The sequence below is a fragment of the Tursiops truncatus genome, chromosome 17 (assembly GCF_011762595.2).
Source record: "Tursiops truncatus isolate mTurTru1 chromosome 17, mTurTru1.mat.Y, whole genome shotgun sequence".
Taxonomy (NCBI): Eukaryota; Metazoa; Chordata; class Mammalia; order Artiodactyla; family Delphinidae; genus Tursiops; species Tursiops truncatus.
The window spans coordinates 7,040,786-7,047,595 of NC_047050.1; the positions used below are offsets into that span (position 1 = coordinate 7,040,786).

The following is a 6,810-nucleotide window of genomic DNA, read 5'->3' on the forward strand; positions in this document are numbered from 1 at the left end:
GAAAATCCTGTTGACAAGACTTCTTGGCAACCATGTCCAAAGCAAGAAAACAGTAAACCAACATTTCAGAGAAATTCTACACCACAAAGTGAGAATCAATGAATTTTATATCCAGCTAAGTCATAGTGATTTACCGAGGAAAGTCAATCTATTGACCACTGACTTCTTGACAGCTGCATATGAAGCAGTAGAAGAATGGAGCAACATTTTCAGAAACTCAATAAAGCAAACATGGAACCAAGGATTTTATATTCAGCCAAACTATTCTTCAAATGTCAAGGCTATAGAAAAGTAGTTACAAACTTGCAGGATCTTAAGAAATACTCTATTCATGAACCTAACCTGAGAAACCCAACAGAGGATGAGCTCCATCCAAGAGATTACTGAGAAACTTCAGCAAAGAGAGATGAATTTAATATGTGTGCATAACTTTCTGTCAACTTATTACACAGGTGAATTCACACAACCACTACCACACAATGAAGATACAGAGCTATCACATCACCACAAAGATGTTCCATGTGCTAACCCTTATCAGAGACACCGCCACCATCTCTAATTCCTGACAACCATTAATCTCTTTTCCATCTTATAATTTTGTGATTTAACAAATGTTTTGTAAATACAGCATGGGACCGGCTGAGACTAAGTTTTTTTCCCAACCACATAATATCGCTGAGATACATCCAAGTTACTGAGTGTATCAATAGTTTGTTCATTTTTATTGTTGAAGATTCATAGGGCTATACATTTGGGCCTCTGTATTTTCAGGTTTTGAATCCAGGGATTCAACCAACTGCAGATCAGAAGTACGCAAAACAAAATAAAAATTCCAGAAATTTCCAAGGAGCAAAACTTAAATTTGCCACACGCTGACAGCTATTTAAATTGTATAGCATTTACACTAGTAAGTGTAAGATCTAGAGATGAGTTAAAAACATACAGGAGGATGTGCATGAGTTATATGCAAATACTACACGTTTTATATATGGGGCTTGAGCATTAGTGGATTTTGGTATCCTTGGTGGTCTTGGGACATGGGACAACTCTACCTCACTTTGTTCACCTATTGAGAGACATTTTGGCTGTTTCCAGGTTTGGCTATTACAAATAAAGCTGCTATGAACTGTGTGTAGGTTTTTGTGTGGATTTAAATTTTTACTTCTCTGTGATAAATGCTCAGGAATTAATCTGCTGACATACAGTGAGTGTATAGTTTTTTTTAAATAATGCCAAAATATTTTCCAGAGTGGTTGTGTATCGTTTTACATACCCACCAGCAATTTACAAGAGATTGAGTGTCCTCACATCCTTACCAGCATTTGGTGTTATCATTTTTAGTTTTAGCCATTCTAATACATATACAATGATTTCTCATTGTGGTCTTCATTTGCATTTCCCTGATGGCTAGTGATGGACATCTTTTCATTTGCTTGTCTTTATATCCTTTTCAGTGAAATGGATGTCGCCTTATGTTCTAAATGGATTGTGTGCTGTTGGGTTTTGAGCCCCTTTTCAGATATGTGGTGTTCATATATTTTCTTCCAATCTATAACTTTTCCTCATCTTCGTGGAGTCTTTTATAGAGCAAAAGTTTTCAATTGTGATGAAGTCTAATTTAACAAGTTTATTTATTTTTTTATCCATCATGCTTTTAGTATCACATCTAAGGATTTTTCACCAAACCCTAGCTCTCTCTCAAAGATTTTCTCCTATGTTATCCGCTAATATTTTTATAATTTTATATTTAAATCTATGATCCTTTTTTACTGAATTTTTATATAAGATGTGAGATTATGCCAAGATTCAATGTCTGGTTATAAATTTCTAATTGCTTAACACCATTTTTTGAAAAGGCTATTCATTCTCCATTGAATTCTTTTACATTTTGTCAAAAATTCATTGGCCATACTTTTTTTTTTAATATGTATAACTGATTCACTTTACTGTATACCTGTAACTAATACAACATTGTAAATCAACTATACTCCAATAAAAATTTTAAAAAAAGAAAAATGACTTCATTCTAGCTTTGTGACCCTTGACATAACACTTAACACTCTGGGCTTCTGCTTCCTCACCAGCTCAATGGAGGCATGTGGAGGACCCTCCAGCTCTTACACTCTTTGATGCTGTCACTGGCTACCAAGCCGGTTTTTATCACAGTTTCTGAGAAAAACCAAGCTGGTTTTTATCACAGTTTCTGAGAAGGTACCTAACCTTTTTGAGGTTTCTTTATCCATTAGAAAGAAAATAAAATTGGGAGAGGCCATCCTGAGCAGTGAAAAAAAATGAACTGTGGATTTAGGCAGACAGACAGTCTCAGTTCTTAGCGCTTGTGACCTAAAGCCGGTTACTTGACCTCCCTGATTCTTACTTTATTGACTTGCAAAATGGAGATAACAGTGTCTGCTGTAAGGATTGTGGAAGGATCTCGCTCATGCCACCTTACAGTAGGTACAAAATAAATATCATTTTGTTCCTATATCACTTTCAGCAAATGTGAAAGAGAGGGATGTGACTATGCTGAAATGTCTGTTAAAAAAAAAAAAAAAGTAAACTCTTCTGATCAACACTGCCCACTTCTGTGGTTATCGTAGATGTTCCAAAAGACTGAGGTTAAGAGGCTACAGAGAGCAAAGAGCACCAACCACAAGAAGCACGGTTCAAAGCAGGAAAAGACGTGGTCCTGACCATGGTCCTGTCAGGCACCATCTCAGATGGGCTCTGCGACAGCATCAGGAGGCCTGACGAGGCAGTCTGGGCCACCGGCCAGCAGGCACAAGAAGTTCCCAGGCCGGGAGACTTCACCATGATGGTGCAGCGAGCTCCCGAATCTCAAGGCAGCTCAACATCATACCTGAGACCTGGTCCCGAGGCAGCGCAGGAGTCAAAGGTACTATTTCGAGGAGCAGCTTCAGCTCTAAGTTAACCACAGGAAGAAAGCCTCTTATCACATGTAAACATTTACAAGTATCCACAGCTAGCTCTAGGGCACTGTCATCTGAGGGGAACAGGGCGTGCCCAGAAGGAGCTCAGGCAGGGGCCCCTCGCACACTGGGGAGAAGATGCTGCACTGGCACCAGTCTCAGCCAGCATGCTGCCCGTGTCCCCAGCCTCCCCCTGTGCCAGGTCCAGAACCCATGACCCCAGCTCAGGCCCTCATGCTCCAGAAGCTGGTGTAGACAGCAGTGGGTCTCCTGGACAGACTCGTCATCCGTAACACAGCAACTAACCTGTCTGCTCCTCGGGAGGAGAAGGTGTGTTAAACCTGGAAGAGTCATGATTCTGAGATGCTCCACGCTGTCAGCTCTGCCTTCTGCAGACACGGGGCTCCTCCCCTTTGAGGGGGACCCCTCTGGCTGTGGGCTGTGCCCTCAGAAATGTGGCAGGGCAGGCAAACGACAGGCCTATGACTTGGGTTGTGTCCTGCACGTAAACACCTGGGAGAGCAGAGCCAGGACTGTGGCAGTGGGGAGTGTGTGCCTCAGGAGGTGGTGATGAGACAGCCTGGCTCTACAAAAGGATTCTGGGTGTGCCAACTCTAGTGGAGCCAGTAGGCGACTCTGGACCTCACAACATCCTGCCCTTGTTTGCCACTCACCACATCCCCACATCTAGAGGGTCAGCCTTTTTCTAGCTATGGTACCTCACCAGGGAAGTCAATGCTACAGGACCTCAGGGAGCCTCGTGGTGCTAAGGTTGAAGACTCTAGTCGGAGAACATCCTCGTGGTGAGGTTCTGTTCTCACGGCAGTCTGCAATCCCTGGGAGTGGCACGTGGAAGGTAAAGGGGGCGAGTGGCTTGGGCACCTGCACCCCACTGAGGAAGCCAGGACCCTTCACATCTGCAGTGGCCGCGTGTAGGAGAGACGGGCAAGGCCGCACATGTGAGAAGCAAGCACAGGCTGGCAGTGGACACAGGACTCCTTCCCGCTGCAGGACAGCAGGGGCCAGGGCCCGAGGCTGCACTCCTCTAGGGCGCAGATCAGGTTTTGCTGCAGGACTGGCTCGGTTTGCTGGTTCCAAGGACTCAGTTCAGCCGTCTTCTACCCTCAGACAAACTGCGACAGGTTGGGGACCTTGATGTTGAGATCGCCAACGTTGATAATCCGAGGCATCTCCAGCAGGCCGATGTTTTTCACGGTGGACACGGCCCGGGCAGGTGCTGCTGAAAGACAACCCTCGGACTTCTCCAGCCTGTTCTGAGCTTCAGTCTGAGCCACGATTTCATTCATGTTTATTTCCAACGCCATCCTACCCATCACCACCTCCTGAAGAATGTAGTGCACCTTATCCATATGGAAGATCAAATCCAATTCACAAACATTTTTGAAACACTTGTCCAGAGTCTCCACAAAATCCTGGATGAGGTCTAAGATCCCAAGTTCACTCTCTGATGAATCCCCCCAAAATACAAAGTAGAGGGTAGCAAAACACCGATAAATCAGTTTGTAGTCAGACCCACCAATCAAACTTCCACCCCCCAAGAAGTTACAGACATTGTCATCCCGTTTGAGAGCTAGATGGAAGATCTCTCGAATAACCTGCTGTTGAATTTCTTCTGGGAAACGCTGGTAGAAGCAGACAAGCCACGTGGCTTCCCGTGGTTATTGAAAACCAGGATTGCCTGAATCATCTTTGCCCGCCACACTCCTTTCACCACCAGCTGCTTTCAGAGAGCCTCTCCTTCCACTACAACCTGGCCATACTTATATGGAACTATTTCTGGGTTTTTATTCTATTTTATTAATATGTGTGTATACATATATATGTGTGTGTATAAATTTAATTGCATTAGTTGTTATTGGGCTGTTCACTGGATGAGTTGGAGTAGTTTATATACTTTTCACAGAATTAATCTATTTCATCTCAACTGTCAAATTTATGTGTCTAGCGTTGCTCAGAGTATTCTCTTATTCTTTCGATGTATGCAAACTCTGTAGTGTGATCTTTTGTTTCAAACTGATAATAGAAATTTCTCTCCTCTCTTTTTATTTGTCAATCTTGCTGGAGTTTTGTCTATTTTATTGATCTTTTCAAATAAAAACTTATGTTTCATTGACTTTTCTATTGTGTGTCTGTTTTCAATTTTATTGATTTTTGCTCTCTTTTTCCTCCTCGACTATGAGTTTATTTTGCTCTTCACCTTCTAAGTTCTTGAAGTGAGAGCTTCGATTATTGATCTGGGACTTCTCCTTTTTTGTCTGTAAGCATTTAGGGCTACAGATTTTCATCTAAGCACTGCTTTAACAGCGTCCCACAATTTTTGATGTTTTGCTTTCATGTTCACCAAGTTCAATGTATTTGTTATTTGTCTCAAGACTTCTTCCTTGACCAACAGATTATTTATGTGTGCTGTTTTAGCTGCCAGGTGTTTGGGGATTCTCCTGATCTCTTCCTGTTCTTGATTTCTAGTGTTATTCCATTGTGGTTAGAGAGAACACTCCATGTGATTTCAATTCCTTCAAATTTGTCAAGATTTGTTTTATGGCCCAGGAAAATATTTACTTTGGCATATGTTCCATGGATGCATGAAAATAACGTATACTCTGCTGTTGGCAGGTAGAGTGCTTTATGAGTATTGATTAGATCCTTTTGGCTGATGGTCTTGTTGAGCTCTGTCCTTGAGGATTTTCGTCTAGCTGTTTTGTCAGTTGCTGAGATGGGGTTTTGAAGTCTTCGGCTGTAACTGTGGATTTGTCTCTCTCCTTTCAGTTCTATCAGATTTTGCTTCACAGCTTTGCAGCTTGGCTTTTTGGTGCATACAAATTTAGGATTCCTGTGTCTTCCTAGTCGATTGACTCTCTGTCTCCAGTGGTTTTCTTTGCCTTGAAGTCCACTGAATCTGATATTAATATAGCCACTCCTGCTTTCTTTTGATTAGTGTTTGTGTAGTGTATCTCAGTTCATCATTTCACTTTCAACCTACACATATCATTATAGTTGAAGCAAGTTTCTTGTGGATAGCCAATAGTTAGGTCATGTTTTCTTTTTGTTTTTTAAATCGATTATGCCAACCTCTGTCTTTTAATTCAATATATTCAGACTATTTACATTTTCTGTAATTAGTGATAGGTCGAGACTTAATTATGCCATTTTATTTTTTTTCTGTTTGCTGTCTCTGTTTTTCATTTGTTTCTTTTTTTTTTCCTATCTTCTTGTCAGTTCCTTAAACTTTCTTTAGAATTCCATTTTGATTTATCCATGTTTTTAAGTGTATCTATTTCCATAACTATATTAGTAGTTACTTTGCATATTATACTATATTAGCATAACTTACAGTCTACTAATGTCGACATTTTATGTGTTTGAGTAAAGTATAGAAACCTTACTTCCCTTTACGTCCATTTACCCTTCCCCATGTATAACATAATTAGCTTTAATTTTTCTTCTACATAAACAGAGGACCACATTACACAGTTATAATAATTTTTGCTTCAAACATTAAATATAATTATAAAAATGCAAAAGAAGAAGGAAAGTCTTATATTTACTCACCTTTTTGTTCTTCTCTTCTGCTTTCTTCCTTCCTGGTGTTGCAAAATTCCTTCTTTTATCATTTCCTTTCTGTTTAGAGGACTTCTTTTAGTCATTCTTTCACAGTAGGTCTACAAGCAATGAATTCTCTTAGTCTTCCTTTCAATCTGAGAATGTCTTAATTTCTTCTTCATTCCTGAAAATATTTTCTCTGGATATAGAATTCTGGGTTGACTTATTTCAGCACTTGAAAAATGCTATGCTACTTCTTTCTGGCCTCCATGGTTTCTGATATTGTTCAAATTGTTTCCTGTGTTTCTCTCTGACTGCC

At 40.7% G+C, this 6,810-nt stretch overlaps 1 pseudogene; it reads right to left on the reverse strand.

Moving 5' to 3' along the window:
- Positions 1–3,992: 3,992 nt before the first annotated feature.
- Positions 3,993–4,638, reverse strand: LOC101324709 (AP-3 complex subunit sigma-2 pseudogene; annotated as a pseudogene).
- Between the last annotated feature and the right edge of the window lie 2,172 nt (positions 4,639–6,810).